Consider the following 17,217-nt stretch of genomic DNA (forward strand, 5'->3'; position numbering starts at 1 on the left):
AACTCTAGTATGTTATATGATAAATTATGCGAAGGTCATATTTCATAATTGGCTATTTCGTCAGATTTATTGCGAAACGAATTTAAATAATAAATGAACGCAACAAATTTCACAAAATGTTTTTAATTTCTTTTGGATACTGGTGTATTTTCAAAATCCGACATCATGACAAATAAACATTATGGTGTTTATATCGTCAGTTCTTCGAAAAGTAAATTACAGAATAATTTGTTTCTCTTTCTTGAAATCTGAATTATTTTATGTAAAATATTTATTTGTCTTCTATTTTACATTTTATTATTATTTATTTGTTTTTCATACTCCTGTTCAGTTTAGGATAGGTAAACTGACGTTATGTTTTCTGAATCTTTCACTCTGAGTTTATTAATGACAACATTATGTGTAAAGTTCTCATTTTACTTAAATTATACGTCCCACGGTGGTTCCAATAATTATTTCTTATTTACTTAATGTTCTATGTTTCACAGTAGAGACAACTGAATACACGGAAATCTCAGACAAATAGCCGGATGTGGCTTTGCTGCAATAAAAGCACATATATAAATAAACTTACCGAAAGCTATTTTCTATTGACAAGTACTTATATCATCAGAGTTTCTTCTCAGGTGGTATAGAATGTAAGAGTAACCTCTCATGTTGTCGTTAAATAAATTTCTTTATATAGTATACTTATATCGTATTCCGCAATCTATATTTGCGTTATACAAGCCGGTCGGTAAAGAATCACGCATTCAGCAATAGATATTACACATATATAGTGTGGTTGTAATAATATTATGATAAACTCTTCAACATCTTGAAAATCTCTGCAAAATAATCAGAAAATGCAACGGTTAACAATGTAATGGGTCTAACACTAATGTCTCATGTTAAGTGTAAAGGTATGTTATAATGTTTATTAGGTTTCATTTTATTCACTTTTTTTATGATTACACCACATTATTAGCTTGATATCTGGTTTAGAAATAACCTAGATCTTATGATATATTGTTGATATTATGGCTGTTAAGAACTAGAAATGTTATTCTTAATTAGCTGTGTTAATCTCTGGATTTATTATCTAATTCTGATCACCTTTGGTTCATTAGATCACAAGTTAGTGAATATAATAAAATCGTTTGTGCTTTTAAGAGTTTTGATGAATGTTATTAAAATAAACAATAAAATATCATACTGTTTTCCTGTATCACAGTAAAACTGTAACCATGCAGGAAATGTGGAAGTGTTAACGTAAAGTAAGGCCAATTTCCTTCTTCTTCCACACTGATTTAATTACTTATTAAAAAGGAAACGATTAAAATAGGGAAAAAAAAACAACTATTATATGTTGGGACTGGAACTGCCATACACGGAGAAATATATAAATTTCAGTTTTATTTTTTTATACGTTCTGAAACCATGATTTCATTTGATAAATGGAAGTTTTCTATAAATATGTTCTTCAATATACCGCCATCTAGTTGTACTGAACAGTATAAAAAGAATGACAAAAAAGATTCTTTTGTGTTTGTGCCTGTTGACTAAGGAAATTTTAATTTAAGATTATAATAAAATCACATCTAATAATGATTTTTGACTGTAGATGGTAGTAACGATTCAACAGCGAACTTTAATTAATCAGACGGTCACTGCTTTCATTTTTATTTTTTTTTAAATTAATCTTTTGAGGTCACATCAGTGTGCGGCCCAATAATATCACTGATTATGCAGTTTTCAAGACTGTTTGTTCGAAGGATATTTTGCAATACTACATAAGTCTGATAATTTAAATTACATACAACTTATTTTAGTGTCAAAAATAAATTTTCTATAATTCATATACCAAGACTTCGAAATTAATATTCTTTTTTTTATCGTGTAGAAATTGTTTAGAAATTAGAAAGAAAACAAACTTTTAGTTAGATATATTTGTTATTTCCCTCATCAAAGTGACATTTTTTATTATTATGTTCCTAAAAAAAATTAAACAAACATAAGAAAAGAGAAGAACATTGATAACAAATGAATATATATCACACTCATCTTGACTTTTTGGGGAAAAATCTCGATTTTTATTTCCGAAATACATTTTGCAGTTCGACTTTCATGTATCAAGTTAGAATCAGGCTAACTGTTTGTAGCCCTTGTTTCTTTATCCAGCGTTCATAACGAGCTTTGCCATCCTGTTCACACACAAACATAAAAACTTTGTATGACTTGAATGTCAACTCTACGAAATTTTCGAAAGTATCGAATTAGCAGTAGAACACCTTTCAGACTTCTTATGGAAAAATCAATGTACAACTCCTACTCACCATGTTCATAGATTGTAGCTACAAGCATTGGTATAAATTAATATATACAATATTGTTGTAATAAACAAGTGAATGTTTATATGAAAGAAAGTGTAATACTTCCTTACCACGTAGTAGTAGACAAGGTCACTGATAGAGAAACATTGGCCCGGCATGGCCAAGCGCGTTTAGGCGTGCGACTCGGAATCCGAGGATCGCAGGTTCGCATCCCCGTCGCGCCAAACATGCTTGCCCTTTCAGTCGTGGGGTGGGGTTATAATGTGACAGTCAATCCCACTATTCGTTGGTAAAAGAGTAGCCCAAAAGTTGGTGGTGGGTGGTGATGACTAGCTGCCTTCCCTCTAGTCTTACCCTGCAAAATTAGGGACGACTAGCACAAATAGCACTAGAGTCGCTTTGTGCGAAATTCAAAAACAAAACAAATAGAGAAATATTAGCTGCAGTAGTACAGCATCATGTGAGGAATAGTAAACACAAGACACGACAGAGTGAAATAAATTATGATTTATTTCTTGGGAAATATGAAAGAAAACATAGAGAGAGCGTAATACATTACTAGAATATATTTGTAGGAAAAGTGAATCTGGTTTGTTAGAAATAAAATTAATTAGATAATAGTGTTAACTGAAAATAATCCTATAGAACAAAATCCTCATAAAATGCCAGAGATTGATAAGTGTGAAACATATGTTTGGACAAGCGGTAACAGAGGACAGTATCAGTTATCATGTATCCCCGGTTGCACAAAGTCCAAAGAAGGACAGAAAATTAAAGTTTTGGGTAGAATTTTAAAAAGTGATTGTTGTAACAGTTGAAGATATTTATCTCTTACGTAATATACAGGATCCTTTACATAGGTTCTGTAATAGTAAATACATTTCATCTATTGAATGTAATGAGGATACTGGCAAGTATAAATAAAAGATAAAGCTAAAACTGCTTGTGTGTTACCTTGAGGTAAATATCACTTAAACAGAATGTACTTTGGTTCATGTAATGTTTCTTCAACATTCAAGATATTAATGTATGTTGTATTATTACATCTACAACATTCAGAAATTTCTGTTACTTATATGATGTTATAGCGTTCCCTGCGACTACAGAAGAACATATACGAATATTAAAATGTGTATTTGATAGGTTACGAGAAGGAACTTCAACGATGAAACCAATCACATGTCAGTTGTTGATAAAAGAAATAAAATATATAGATCATTTAGTACCCTCAGACGGTGTTAAACCTGACACTAAAAAAATTAGATATTCGTGCATTTCTAGGATTTATAGGATTTTATCGTAAGTTTATACCAGATTTTTAGTTGTTGACAAATCTCTAACTGAGCTAACTAAGAATTTAACACATGTTATTTGGACAGATAAAAGACAAAAAGCTTTCGTGAAATTAGAAGACGCTGTATTAAAATCTATCATTTTAAGTTACTCAGGCGTTAGTAAATAAATTATCATAAACATATATATTTCAGGCTATGCTATAAATGCAGTATTGCCATAATTAAATGAAAACAAAAAATAACATCCTTTAACTTATTACAGTAGACATTTATGAAAAGCTGAAGTAAATTACTCTGTCCCAGAACAAGAATGTTTAGCCGTAATGTATTGAATGAAAACCTTTTGTTGTTATCTGTATTGTAGGAAATTTACTATCATCACAAATCATGTACCATTAAGATTAGAAATGACATTAATGAACTCTTCCTCGATGTTAGCCATGTTGGTCATTCTTACTCCAAGATTATGATTTTGAAGTAATTCATATAACAGTTAGAAAACATTCTAATGTGAATGCTCCATATAACATAATAGTAAGAGGCACTGAAACCGAAGAGAATAATCTATTAACAAAATAAGAGAAAGTAAAACTGAAAATGAGGATGAATTAGAAGTAATTTTGGATTAAAATCATGTGATTGGTAAACAAAATAAAGATGAGTTAATAAATAACTTGTGTCCTGATAAAAAGTGAAAACGATTGCTAAAGCATATGTAAAGAACATTGTAGCTAGACACGTTGTACTCCAGAATGTACTGTTAGATATAGAAAGATAATAAAAGAAAGTTCACAGTTGTTATACACCATAAAAAAACAACTGAAACAACTGCTTTTCGTTCAGCTCCTACCGTATTAGTAGAAATATTCAAAAGGACTTTGTTGGATACGATGTCTCAATGCTGTGAGAAAGATCAGAAAACTTGGTAAGAGCTGGTTCATTTATTACAAAGTGCTGAAAATGAGTCTACTTTGGAAAGTCCGTTTTTTTGAACTACATGGTAGAGATGTAATGCTGCCTATATTAACTATAGTGTAAAGTATTTAATCATGCAGTGGATTATGATTACAAGACTGAGTTATAACAAAGAATGCAGTTGGCTTTTGAGTTAACTGTTACACATTTAACAAGAGCTGCTGAATATAGAGAAAAACGAGGAAATATGTTTGTTTGTTTTGAATTTTGCGGAAACAACTCGAGGGCTATCTGCGCTATCCGTCCCTAATATACCAATGTAAGAATAGTGGAAGGCAGCTAGTTATCAACAACCACTGCCAACTCTTGGGCTACTCTTTTATGACGCCCCCACGGCTGTAAAGGCGAGCATATTTTAGGGTGACAGGGATTCTTACCCGCGACCCTCGGATTACGAGTCGAAAGCCTTAACCCACCTGATTATGCCGTGCCCAAATAAATAAGGATTAAAATTAATGATATAAAATTAACAGTTAAACTATTTTTTTTTTATTTTTAAAATAGGAATTAGAAAGAAACTAGTAAAACTATGAAAAGGCCTTCTCAGAGTCCTAAGAAAAACAAGTCGAATTTATTTTGAAATTCAAGAAATCCATCGAAAACGAAAACAGTTGGCACGTGTTAAAGAAACTGAAGGGAAAAAAACCATATCAGTACGTATATATGACTGAGAAAAACCAGCTGACTGATAAAAAGAAAATATTGAGGTCGAATCTAATTACTTGAATAAACTAGATTTATCTTTTGATGATGAAGAGATAAGTGAAGTCGAGATATATAATTAAAAGTTAGATGACATTAATACCATATTAGGTGGTGAAAGTGTTGAAACAGAGGGTCAAGTGACGTCAACATCACTGTGCCCAAGGACAGTTTGTCAATAACGCCTATAACGACGTAAGTTTATAGTGTTAAAGATGATTATAGGGGTAGATTATGTGGTCCTGTGCCAACTCAACCTGAAGTAATGCTTACCACTACAAAGTAACGAGTGAAATTCAATCGACAAGTAGCTGTATTTAGAATAAAAAATGACATTAATTGAGTTAATGCTTGCTCTAATGACGAAACTGGTTGTGTGCAACAAGCTTATTTCAATATGTTAAGAGAAATGCATAACTGTAATTAGAATTACGTGGACAACATGGGATATGTATGAACATTGCTGTGTAGTTGTATAGATATGTGGTGTGGTTATAAGGCTCTTGTCTTTATATGTTTTGATAGTTCATACATCTGTAGATTTACTACGATAATTATTCTATGGATGAGTGTAAACATGGCGGCGGAAAGTGAGTATTGTACCACTAAAAATAAGACGGGCATGATTCTTATTGAAGAAAGAAATTTTGTGTTGTCAGAAGATAGGTGGATAATTCTTGAAAATAAACCATTTCCACAGTACGTTTGCTTAATAGTTTGAATACGATAAGAACTAATATCGTAGAAGAAATCTTTTTACGTAAGTCGTCGCGTTAGTTTCGATGACAATGGTTCGGGAAACATGACGTAATTTCAAGTGATAAATCAGGGAACAGCAATCTTATGTTTAGTAACGATCTTACAGGAAATAGTAATTAAGAACTATAATACCTAAAATAAACGATATCTTCTTAAGATAGAAGATTTGTTATTAGATTTAAAGGATAATAAAGATATTTTTCTATTTCCGATCGGACTCCTCAAAAAACGTGGTTTTATAGACGTTGGTGGAAATGTTTTGAAATTATTGTTCGGAAAAGCAACGACAGACGATTTGTGTGAATTAAACCAGAAAATAGAACATCAAAGACAAGTATATATAGAAATGGTTATTTCACAGGCGACTAGGGGAGCGGGTAGGATAAATAAACTTTAAGGAACGATTGTATCGATGTGTGAAATGATGGCTTTTTCTTTCTTGTTTTTTTTTACCAATTGTGGGTAGCGAGGAAATGATGTCATATTGCCATATTTTTCAGCATTTAACGTTTGAAGAATATATTTTACGCTGTTTTAATTTATAAAAAGATACCAACTGAATCCTGGATTATTTTACCAGGTCTGAAACGTTAAACTCTTTATTCAGCTTTAACGTTCTTCAACGACTGAATTAAATTTCGTTCTGATGGTACTTCTAGGCCTAAAATCTTATGGTGATGTTACATAGGTATTTTATTTTAAGTATAAAGAAAATTAAATATTTAATATGTGACGTTGAGGTCTGACATACTTTCTGATAAGTTTATAAGGGAAAATATAAGTTTGCAACGCCTACACCTCAAGAGTGATTTTTTCATATTTCTAAACGATGGCAACGTTTCACACAAACTTACACACACATACGATTAGAATTTTACAAGTCTCAATGTATTTAATTTTCATTAGGTCTAACTTTCCATTCTACCTATTTTGCTATATTTTAGAGTGGTCTTCCCTTTTACATTTATGTTTTTCTAAATTAATGTCAATGTCAAATTAAAATAATGCATAATGAGCCAGCACAAAAAAAACCAAGAGATTATAAAATGTACATTAAAAAGGTTGTTATTTGTCATATATTTTGAAACTAATAAAATACTTTCTGTTTTGTTCTGTTGTGATAATGAAATTCACTTTCACACGACATGTGGATGGGATAATTATTTAGAATAAACTTTCTGAAACAAAATGCATAAGTTTCCATCGCCAGTTAAAGTTATACAGTAATTCTGTTCGCTGAATCCAGAAATGATAACCATTTTTCTCCATCACTTCCAGATTTCTAGAAAAATGTCACATGTAATTTTACATAAGTGACTCTTTTTATTGAGATCTGGTCACATTTTGCTATGCGTAAAATGTTGACAACAACTGGCTATAGATTTTTACATAGTGAGAGCTTTATTGATTGTTATAGAACCCATGAGAAACACACCGCTTGTATATAAATAATTTACAGGCGCCTGACATGTCATTTCTGGATAGTATTTGGTTTTGTGTCCACTTTGATACTTTTTTTTTCTATTCAGTATTATTTGTTATTCTTTATGGCAGCAACAGGTGGTGTAAATAACCAAAATATATTCTATTATATTTACAGTAAATTTCTGATTTTCAACAGAAATGATAATATTGAGTGGCTTCAACATAAAACACCTGGGAAACAACAGCTTTTCATAATATGAACTTATTGATTTGATGATAGATTAGAGCCTATTAAAAGATTATCCAGGGATTATGGGTTATAGGTTTCAGACTAAGAGGTTACTTTCTCTTGAGACGTCACATTACTGGTACAGAAATAATGAAAAACAGTTTATACTTTCTTTGCATGAAGGTTCACTGGTTTATTGTATTAATATTGCACAATTAATACCATCACTAGAAGCTGCAGTATATGAGCAGAGTGAGTGGTGATTGTTCATTGATTCCTCCAAAACAAGTTTGAAAGGTATTCTACACAATAGTAACATCTTCCTATTGCTCATTTGGTTCGTACGAAAATCTTGAACTTCTTAATAAGGTCAACTACAAAAAGCATCATTAGCTATATTGTAAAATCCTAAAAGTATTTGTACGTTGTGAGGTTGACAATCAAGTTATACGAAGTTTCTAATTTTTTAAAGAATCAAACAACAAAGCATTAAAGTTTCAACTAACATAACGTAGCACAAATTAACCTGAACTGAAAGTTTTTGTGAGAATGGGACACGAACGTACGTATCCAACATTGGAAAAAAAAACAATGGACACACAATGCCAGCTTGACAACAGGTGGATAAATAAAAGAATGAACACAACACATAGTTTTAAGAATAAAAGACGAGTATTTCACATAAACATATGAAGATGAATAAGGATTAAAATTCCTTTCTCATCAATGTTCTTCTCTTTCCTTTAGTTTATTTACATTTATCTTGAAAAACATAATAATAAAAGTGTTCATCGTGATAAACAAAATAATAATTTGATCTAAAGAAGAATTGATTTTCTTCCTGTTTTTTAAACAATTTCTACGTTATAGAAAATAAATAAATATTTATTTTGAAGTCTTCCTGTATGAATCATAGAAAATTTGATTTTAAAACCAAAATAACTTGTATCTCATTTAAATTATTAGGCCCATGTAATATTGCAAAAACACTTTCGAACAGTATTCAAAACTCCATATACAGTGACATTATTGGGCAACACACTCACGTGACATCAATTTTTATAAGTAATTACAAAATACTCAGTGTAAATATCTGGATTACGAAGTAGGGTTGGCTATCGTTGAAGCTTTATTTCATAAAACAGTTTATAATTAGATACTGTGACATCTACCAACCTATTTTCATTTTAACAAATCAAATCAGTGGCTGCAAGATGAATTAAAATTCACTACTAATACTTTACTGCTATTCACAGTCAGAAACCATTAATAGATGTGATTTTATCATAATCTTAAAATACAGTCTTATTTGTGGACAGACACGTAGCGTAAAACAGTGTCAAAGAATGATCATTTTGGCTTTACTTACCTTAGCAATTCCAGACTTCCTGTGTAGCTACGGTACTACTTCCATACAAAAAAACAGTATGACATTTTATTGTCTGGTTTAATAACATTCATTGAAACTGTTGAAAGTCAAACAATTTTATTCTTAATTTTGATCTTATCATTCAATGTGAATCAGAATTTGATAATTAATCTAGTGATTAATGTAGCTAATTAAAAATAAGATTACCACTTATTATCAACCGTAATATTGAAAATATCACATAAGATCTTTGTAATTTTCAAACCATGATATCAAGCTAATAATTCTTATACAAAGTGAAAAAAATGAAAAATTGATGAACATTATAACACACATTCATTAATTACATGAGACATTAGTGTTAGACTTGTTACTTTGTTAACCTTTATATTTTTCATATAGTTTCTTCGATATTTTCAATAGGTAGAAGAGTTTATACTTATATCATTTACACCACACTGTAAACATGAAATATCAATTGTTGACAACGGTTTCTTTTCAGACCGGTTCATATACGATAAACATAGATTGCGGAATACTATTATCGTAAACAATTTGATACCACATACATTATAGATATTATAAATTACATATATTACAGACATTATAATCAATAAGTTAGTGAAACTAACCTTTAAAGAACAACAGAACAAACTTTATGAAACAGGTATGAATGACTTGGAAACAAGATTGTAAGGTGTATTAAACATTTGCAATGATTCCAGGTATGTTTATATAACCTTATACAGCTGTTAATTGAAACTATAACGTGCATAAAAATTATTATTTTATGAGAACTCGAGTTGTCAATCACACATGATATACGAACAGGAAAAACGTTGTTATAAAATAAGTTCCTGTTAATGAAAAGGAGCCTAAACTAAACTCACATAACATAACGTAACTGTATCTAACCTAAACACAAAAGGAAAGTTTTATTGTGATAGAAAAATAAATAATAATAAATTGATAAAATAAAAACAAATTAAATTTTTTCACATAAAATAATTCAGATTGCATTGAAGAGACACAAATAACTCTGTAATTTACTTTTGGACGAACTGACGATATAAACACCATAAACATTATTTTTATGATGTCGGATTTGCAAATACATCTGAATAAAAAGCTAAATATAGAGTACAACATTTCTTTTAGTAAAACCAATGATAGAAAGTTACATCCCATTTTCGTTACTCACAGCTATGGCCTTAACAATGATTGCGTCATATCACTCCTTTATCTAAATACGTAAACTTCAAGAATACTTTAAACATAGCCAACTAACTTACAGCTGATATCAACGACTTTTACCTTATCACAATCTAATGAACATGAGGACAGTGGGAAGTGTTTTACAGTTTATGCTATAACTTAATTATCTGTTAAACTGCAACATAACTCACCGAAGATAAATAGTTGTATTTATTGCATGGTATCATTTTATCATGAAAAGTTGCAGTTCTCCACGTAGAATAATGCCAGGTAATTAAACTAAAATTGATTTTTGATGAGAAGATACCAAATATCATTATGAGATATTTTTCGTGAAATATAAATTTTTATAAACTACACCATTATAGATAGTAGCTATGATTATTTTAGGTCCATTATCTGCTTCCTACTCAGACAATAAATATTTTATTATTAGATATGCAGATAAAATGCCTCATCAAAAACCGGAAACGATGTCTAAGGCATTTGTAAATAAATAATTGGCTAGACAGGGTGTACTTCAGTACTTATTGACAGATAGAAATAATGACTTCTTTTACAAGTTAAAAAATTACATTTTTTCAGTTCTTAGGTGATTAGGAAAGAGAAACAACTGCTTTTCATCCAACTGTTACTCTGTTAGCGGATATATTCAACAGTAATTTGCTGGATATGATCTCTGAAACATGTGAGGAAGTTCATAAAACTTGGCAGGAGCTGATTCATTTATCAGGAAAATGATGATAATGTGAGAAGAAAACAGTTGGTACGTGTTAATGGATTAAAGAATCTGAAGAAAAGGAAACCCTATCAGTACGAATGTATGACTAATGAAAACCAAGTGACTAACAAAAAAGAAAATATTAAAGTCGAATCTTATGATTGGACTATCTAGATTTATATTATGATGATGAAGAGATAAGTGAAGCCGAGATAGAAAGGTAAAAGTTATATGACGTTAATACCATATTAGGTGATGGAAGTGTTGACATAGATGACCCTTCGTACAACGTGTCTAGTGACATCAATTTCCCTATACACAAGGACAGCGTGTAAAAAACTTCTTGAACAACGTTAGCTGATACTGTTACACATGATTATAACATTACATCTCCTGTACCACCACAAGCAGAAGTAATCCTTACGCCTACAAAAAGACGAGTGAAATTTTCATCAACCAGTAGTTGTACGTGGACCCAAAAATGATATCTGTAGAGTTAATATTAGCTTCAGTGAAGAAAAGCTTTTCACAATATGTTAGGCTAAACGCGAATTCGAAATTAGAATTAACTAGACAATATAGGCTGTGTATAAACATTGTTGTATATGTTATATATATGTATGTGTGATTATAAGACACTTGTCTTTATACGTTTTAATTGCAGACATTCTGCAGTTTTATATACTATCATTATTCTATGGATGACAGGAAATATGGCGGCAGAGAACGTGAGAATTGAACCGGTAAAAACTAAAAATGATATGATTTTTATTAAACACGAAGCTTTTGTATTATCAGGAGATAAGTGGATAATTCTTGAAAATAAACCGTTTCCACAGAATGTTCGATGAATAGTTTGAATTGGAGAAGTACTATAATTGTTCGAGAAATCTTTTTACGTCAGTAGTCCTGTTGTTGTGATGACAATGGCTCGGAAAGTGTAACGTTATTTCATATTACAAATCAGAGAACAGCGATCTTACATTCAGTAAAGATCTTACAGGAAGGATTAATTAAGAACTACAAGACCCTGGCTGAACGATATCTTGTTGAGATAGAAGATTTGTTATTAGGTTTACAGGATATTAAAACAGCGTTTCGATTTCGAAAAAGTGAATAAAATTAAAATTTAATGAACATTATAACACATTTATACTTCACATGAGACATTTGTGTTAGACTTGTTACATTGTTTACTTTTATATTTTTTATTTAGTTCTTTAGAAATTTTCAATAAGCAGAATAATTTATAATAATAGTATTAACACTACACAATACATATGTGATATCTATTGCTGACTACGTGTTTCTTTTCAGACCGCTTTATATACAATAAACATAGTTTGTGGAATACTATTTACGTAAGCCATTTGATATAACATACATTATACATATCATAAATTAAGTATATTAAAGACATTATAATCAGTAAAATTAGTGAAACTAACCTTAAAAGAACAACAGAGCATACTTTACGAAGCACATATGAATGAATTGAAAACAAGAGAGTAAAGTATATTAAACATTTGTAATGATTTCAGATCTGTTTATATAATCTTAAAACAGTTATTAATTGAAACTTTAACGTGCATAAAAAATCGTATTTAATTAGAACATTAGTTGTTAATTATACATGCTATACCAACTAAACAAAATATGTTATAAAATAAGTTCCTGCAAATAAAGCGTTCGAAAAATTTGTTTATATTCATTTGTAAACTTTTCACTTAAAGTAGCTTAACCTAAACTAAGAAGGAAACTTTCGCATAACATAACGTAGCTGTACCTAACTTAAACTCAAAAGGAACGTTTCAGTATGACAAATAAATAAATAATAATAAAGTGATATAATAGAAAACAAATAATTCAGATATTCATAAAGAGAAACAAAAACTCTGTAATTTATTTTATTATGAACTGACGATATAAACACCATTATGATTATTTCGGACTTTGAAAATACATCAGTATCAGAAAGAAATTAAACATTGCTATAAAATTTATGACGTTGATTTATATTCGTTTGCCAATACATCTGAAGAAAAAGTTAACTATAGAGTACGACGTTTGTTTGATTAAAAACCAATGAGTAGAAAGTTTCATCACAGCAGTTTCGTAACTCACAGCTATGGCCTTAAGTGTGATTGTGTCATATCACCACATTATGTACATACGAATAGTAGAAAAATACTTTTAACATAACCAAATAACTAACAGCTGATATCAACGTATTTTACCAAATCGCAGTCCAATGAACATAAGGACAGTGGTAAGGGTTCTACAGTTTATTCTACGAGTTAATTATCGGTTAAATAGCAATACAACTCACTTAAAACAAATATTTGTTGCATGGTATCATTTCAGAAAGAGAAGTGGCAGTCCTTCATGTAGAGTAATGCCAGATAATTAGACTAAACTTAATTTCTGATGATAAGATACCAAGTATCATTATGGGAGATATTTAGTGAAATTAAAATTGACAACAAAGTGTTCAGAAAAATATACCAATTTAATGTAACATAATTCCCAGTAAAACAGCACTGTGACACATGTTCTCAGCATATAATACCACAAATTTTTATAAATGATTTCAAACATATTACGTTTCTTGTAAAATCTGCTCATCATAAACTAGACACTGTCTTTACATGTATCCAAAATTTGTTCAGTTTAGAAGCTGAAATCCATTTCACCGTGGCATCATCAAATGAATCTAAATATTATAAAACTACACGTGGTTTTTTTTAAATAAAGGAATTGAAATAATTTCGTTATTCAAGTTTTTTTTTTCAAAATATATCAATCAGTATAAGGAAACGAAGCAAGTTTGTAAAAACTGAACTTCTTAAGAGAGAAACTACGACTTTCCTAAATAAAAATGATGATTTTTGAGAATTTGAAAATGACCAGATGATAAATACATCAATTCATACATTGTTGATATTAATATACGTACTTACCAACAACAAGAGATGTAACCATAATAAACCATACTTGTTTGATGTAACTTGTTACAAAAGCTTACGTCATGGATACGAAGACAAATTCAGCTTACAAATTTATCTTTTTGAAACTTCACTGAATTATATATGAGATGCTAGAGTATAGAACGTGAAATATAATTACAAAATTCAGTTTCATTGATGTTTTTGTTGGTTTGATACAAAGCTACATCGTGGACTATCTCAACCTTGACCAAAGTGGAGAATCAAATCACACTGTTTACTACTAGAAGTTTCGAACACATGACCGTAAACTTTCAATTTAGTAATATAGAGATATTAACGTACTTATTGTTAGTTGTTATAATTTTCTAGGGGTGTGTAGAGAATCTCTTATGTTAGGTTGTGCATTGTATTGTTCACAATATTTATCAGAACACATTTAGCTATACGTCAATGAAACATATGAACTGTTTGTACTCAATCAATGCAATAAACATATATTTTCCAGCTCTGGCTTAGCGGCTCATAAAACTGCTCCAACTTTTCAAATACGAAACGTTTTCCTCGCAACTCCGTCATCTCTTGACTAATTTGAGTTTCAATTATAGTTTCCAATTCAAGAAGTCAAACACCTCAAATGTTCTATTTGATCACGCCCAAGTCTTATAGGTTAATTTACTCTTGTCATGACTGGAAGAATTTCAAATTGAGGGTAGGTTAGCAGAGGTCGTGATGGGTAATCAAATGGAATCGGCAGTCAGCATGTTCCACACATGGTATTACTAGCACACAAAACTATAGTAAATAAAAATGAGAGGAAAGGTTTCATATATTAATTAACTTTAACCTTTCCTAAAATAATTTCAAGTGCCGCATTTATTGAAGATTCTCCTTTGCTTTAATTCATCCTGATCATACATACTTGTATAGTTTATACTATTTACAAAATCATATTTGTATAGTATATATTATTTACAGATTTGTATAGTTTGCACTATTTAAAGAAAGATACTTGGATCGTTTATATTAATTACAGAAACACCCTTCTATAGTTTATACTATTTACTGAAACACCCTTGTATAGTTTATATTATTTACAGAAACATATTTGTATAGTTTATACAATGCTACAGATCATGGGACTAGTGATTCAATTCACTTTTTTTTATCTCAATATTTTTATAATATAACATTAACGCTCAAGTTTTCCTGAGTCAGGACTGGAAATGTATTCTAAAGAAACTACCATATGTAAGCATATGATTATGTATCGAACCTTGTTACTGGTACAGGAGAAACACACGGACAAATAAATTCATGAAAGATTTCTTTTAAATATAATTTACATTTCATTTTCTATTCTAAAAAATCAAACTTGTTACAATCCAAATTGTTTTTTTTAATTCACAATTCAGTTTATAGTAATTTCAATTAGAATTTGTTCTCGTACTACATAATATTCTGGTTCTTAATTAAATGAAGGTAAGAATTCGGGACATCATTTTTACCGACGAGAATCCCGGATCCTAAGAAAGTGTAAAATTATAAAAACTTATCAACTTTCATATAAATTGAATTAAAGTACATAAAGTGTCATGGTGTGGTAAGTAAGTTATTATTTAATTAATTTTAATTATTATTAAAGGATTGTGGTATTTCATCTTTTAAGAAAACTATAAACTATTTCATTCATGTATTTTACTAATTTTGTAGGGTATTGGCATGGCCTAGCGCGTTAAAGCGTGCGCTTCGTAATCTGTGGGTCGCGGGTTCGCATCCCCGTCGCACCAAACATGCTTACCCTTTCAGCCGTAGGGGCGTTATAATGTTACAGTCAATCCCAATATTCGTTGCTAAAAGAGTAGCCCAAGAGTTGGCGGTGGGTGGTGATGACTAGCTGCCTTCCCTCTAGTCTTGCACTGCTAAATTAGGGACGGCTAGCACAGATAACCCTCGAGTCGCTTTGTGCGAAATTCCAAAACAAAAAAAAAACAATCTTCTGTTTAAGTTAGCAAAAGGTAATCAATATTTAACTTCTACAATAATAAAATTAATAAGAATAATTTCTTTGACCCCAGAATAATCTCCCAGTGACAAAAATATCCCTCAGTATAATCTTTAGAACAAGTAACAAGAATAAAACAGACATATATATCCAAACACTTAAAATAATCTATGTTTAATTTTCATATCACATTTAAATATTACATTATTTTGCCTCAGTGTGACCAGAATTCTTGACCTTTGACACCAAAGTTTTATCCCTCATGACCTCATATTGACTTTTTTTAAAGTAACTCACGAATTAGTATTACAAATGTTTTGTGTCAAAACATATTCTGAACACTTAAAACATCAGGGTTATGTTGTAAACAATGTATAAATTATGGCATTTTTTTCACTTTTTTATTAGTACATTCAGTTTGTTTCCCAGAAATAAAACTATTAAAATACTGAAACGGAATTTTAAACTAGTTCAAATTCTCTTGGGTTTGTTCGATTTTGATAAACATGATTTTAACGATTACGATCACCAGACGACGATTTTAAGTAATTTCAAGCTTCGTTGTTTCTCTCGTTACGTAGCAATTCTCTTGATGGTTATGTTTAAGTGTTGCTAGAAACCAAGAATAAAAATTACTTATGTTTCACATAATTAGATGTTGTGGTGTTCAGCCATGGTGGCGTTATAATTGACGGTTAATCCCGCTATTCGTTGGTGAAAGAGTAGCCCAAGATTTGGCGGTGGATGGTGATAATTAGCTGCCTTCCCTCCAGTCTTACACTGGTAAATAAGAAACGGCTTGCTCAGATAGCGCGCGAGTAGCTTTGTGCGAATTTAAAAAACCCACCAAACAATAAAATATTCTGTGAGTCAGGAATTTTAAAAAGACGTTATTACGTGACATGAAGTATCATCGTGTAACATATTTTGTATAAGAATGTCTTAATGTGACTGATGTACGAAAATGTGAAAACACTGCAGTCTGTCCGCTGCTAAGAATCAAATCCCAAATTATATTGTTGTAAATCTATGAACTTACACATTACTTCCCTAAATACATATATTAAGTTATATTCCAGCCTTATTTGCAACCATAATCCTTTAGGAAGGTTTAATTCTAAATGTCAGGCATTAAATATATGAAATTGGTCACAAAGCTACTCAGAGGACTGTCTCTGCCTGTCCACAACGATTATCAAAACACTATTTCCAGTGATGTGAGTCCACAGACTTCCCGCTGTGCCACTTGGTGATAAATGTTGGTC

General features: G+C 30.6%; 2 protein-coding genes and 1 long non-coding RNA gene across 3 annotated transcripts in view; all 3 read right to left on the reverse strand.

The window, feature by feature from the left end:
• The window catches only part of LOC143254190 (uncharacterized), a gene marked incomplete in the record, with an annotated part of 711,062 nt that overhangs the window by 553,961 nt on the left and 139,884 nt on the right, over positions 1-17,217 (reverse strand).
• Positions 1-17,217, reverse strand: part of LOC143254204 (uncharacterized) — a 301,500-nt gene that overhangs the window by 238,523 nt on the left and 45,760 nt on the right. The window lies entirely within an intron of this gene.
• The window catches only part of LOC143254194 (uncharacterized), a 43,614-nt gene that overhangs the window by 19,269 nt on the left and 7,128 nt on the right, over positions 1-17,217 (reverse strand). The window lies entirely within an intron of this gene.

The sequence above is a fragment of the Tachypleus tridentatus genome, chromosome 6 (assembly GCF_004210375.1).
Source record: "Tachypleus tridentatus isolate NWPU-2018 chromosome 6, ASM421037v1, whole genome shotgun sequence".
NCBI lineage: Eukaryota > Metazoa > Arthropoda > Merostomata > Xiphosura > Limulidae > Tachypleus > Tachypleus tridentatus.